The sequence below is a fragment of the Schistocerca gregaria genome, unplaced genomic scaffold, assembly GCF_023897955.1.
Source record: "Schistocerca gregaria isolate iqSchGreg1 unplaced genomic scaffold, iqSchGreg1.2 ptg001640l, whole genome shotgun sequence".
Taxonomy (NCBI): domain Eukaryota; kingdom Metazoa; phylum Arthropoda; class Insecta; order Orthoptera; family Acrididae; genus Schistocerca; species Schistocerca gregaria.
The window spans coordinates 5,001-7,500 of NW_026062909.1; the positions used below are offsets into that span (position 1 = coordinate 5,001).

The 2,500-nt window shown below is 56.9% G+C and overlaps 1 non-coding gene across 1 annotated transcript in view; it reads left to right on the forward strand.

Moving 5' to 3' along the window:
• The first annotated feature begins 2,114 nt into the window (after positions 1-2,114).
• The window catches only part of LOC126333787 (small subunit ribosomal RNA), a 1,893-nt gene continuing 1,507 nt past the window's right edge, over positions 2,115-2,500 (forward strand). The window contains exon 1 of the ribosomal RNA XR_007564347.1: positions 2,115-2,500. This exon is cut by the window's right edge and continues 1,507 nt beyond it. This is a non-coding gene — a ribosomal RNA (small subunit ribosomal RNA).

Consider the following 2,500-nt stretch of genomic DNA (forward strand, 5'->3'; position numbering starts at 1 on the left):
GCACCTTAACCCAAGTTACGCTGCACCTTAACCCAAGTTACGCTGCACCTTAACCCAAGTTACGCTGCACCTTAACCCAAGTTACGCTGCACCTTAACCCAAGTTACGCTGCACCTTAACCCAAGTTACGCTGCACCTTAACCCAAGTTACGCTGCACCTTAACCCAAGTTACGCTGCACCTTAACCCAAGTTACGCTGCACCTTAACCTAACTTACGCTGCACCTTAACCTAACTTACGCTGCACCTTAACCTAACTTACACTGCACCTTAACTGTCACATGTAACGTCACAGGAATGTAGCTTTGCCTAACAGCAACCCTCTGAACATAGTTCACTGCTTGGATCCTCTGGTGTCATGTGTATTTCTTGATGCCATGGTGCGTACCCTCACATAAAGGTCTTTCGAGTGTTGCGTACTTTCTACACAGTCCCGCTAACCACTGGAAGGGTGTACCGCTACAGAACGAATATCGCCCTCCCCTCCTGCCCTTCCAAGCTGGTCGGTCAGGCGTTTGTTTGTGAAATGAGCCTTGCAGCTGTTCAGTTGCATTCGGTTGTCGATGCAGTCAGTGTACGTTGTGGTACGGCCTGTGTGGACTGTCCGCTGATGTACGCGTAACCCACACTGATCATCCGTCGTTACGTACTGAGTGACATAATGTGGCACATGCTTGACCGTACACCGGCTGCGCCCTACAATGGCGAATCATAAGGGCCATATGTTGTGCACGATGCTACTTGTCTCGTCTCCCCATTACAGCGAGATTGCACTGTTGTACGCCGTACAGACATGTGGTAGGTAGGTACGGACGAAAGTATTGCATGTTGGCCCCCCCCCCCCCCCCTCCTCCCTCTGCCGGGAATCAGCGTGAGCCGTCTGTTGATGTAGCGACGAGGGTTTTCCTATTTAATCGTATTGCCCCACACAACATGATAGCACGGTGGACCGCGTTCCACATCTGCGACATGCTACAGAGGCCGGTTGACAGTCGACCGCGCAAGGGACATTGCACACGTGCGCGGACCATCTTCCACGTGTTCTCTCGTGTACATGCCGCAGTGTGTATGTGGGCTGATGTAGCGTGTCGTGACACATAACATGCAGGCATGCCAGAATCGTAGATTTCGCAAATGTAGATTGACGTATACGTTTGCTGCCAAAGATCCGCAAATGAACTGGAAATCAGTTGTTGAGCGGTTGTTCGCGCTGCAGGTGCATCGGTGATAGCGACGATCGGTACATCTATGAACCGGTTGTTTCGGCGGTACCCGCCATGCCCCCGAACCTGAGTTGGCCATGTGGGTATGAAGCGATACGAGGCTGTGGCTTGGCGGGACAGTCCCCGGCCGGTGAGGGGGGGCCGCCCGGCGTGCTGGCCGCGCGCTGCGTGAGCGCACGCACTACAGCCGGCTGGTGGGGGGCGCCCAGTGGCAGGAGCGCCGGCCGACGGGCCCGGCTGGCGTCCCAGCTATGCGCCGGCGCACCCTGCGCGCGGCGCCAGGCGGCCAAAGTGGGTTCTGCCGAGCCCGGTGCGAAGCGCGGTGGACATCTGCAGTGTGCTGGTCCGATTGCGGACTGTGTGCGTTGAGGATGCGCCGCCGCCCGGCACTCGGCGTCGCGACGCCGTCTGCTGCTCGGTCGCCCCCAGCGGTTCTCGCAGGTGGTTTGTATCGCAGCTCTGCGGACGTGTTGGCGCGTGCGCTGTGCTGGGAGAGTTCGCTTCTGCACCCAAGTGGGGCTTTGCCCTTCTGTGGCGCTGGCGTTGGAGCTGCCGGTCACCGTAGGTGGCGCGTGTTGTTTCCCGCCGGCAATGCCACGACAGCACGCTCCCGGGCCTCTGTCGGCAGCGGCAAGCTCAGTTGGGAGCACGGGTGTTCGCACTGAAAGCGTCTACTCGCCCATCTCCGGGCGATTGCGCCTCTCTCGAACCCGACCAAGTACTTAGGACGGCGCTGCGCGCCGCCGGGACCTGAGAGGGTTTCGAGGTGTATCGTGCAGGGGAGCTCAGCCTCCTCCTGTTTGCAGAATAATTGAGCGGACGCTTGCGTGTTCGCGCGGGCCCTCGGGACACACTCCCGGGCGGCCGGCTGCTCAGCTCTCGTTGACGCAGCTCCCTGGTTGATCCTGCCAGTAGTCATATGCTTGTCTCAAAGATTAAGCCATGCATGTCTCAGTACAAGCCGCATTAAGGTGAAACCGCGAATGGCTCATTAAATCAGTTATGGTTCCTTAGATCGTACCCACGTTACTTGGATAACTGTGGTAATTCTAGAGCTAATACATGCAAACAGAGTCCCGACCAGAGATGGAAGGGACGCTTTTATTAGATCAAAACCAATCGGATTGGCTCGTCTGGTCCGTTTGCCTTGGTGACTCTGAATAACTTTGGGCTGATCGCACGGTCCTCGTACCGGCGACGCATCTTTCAAATGTCTGCCTTATCAACTGTCGATGGTAGGTTCTGCGCCTACCATGGTTGTAACGGGTAACGGGGAAT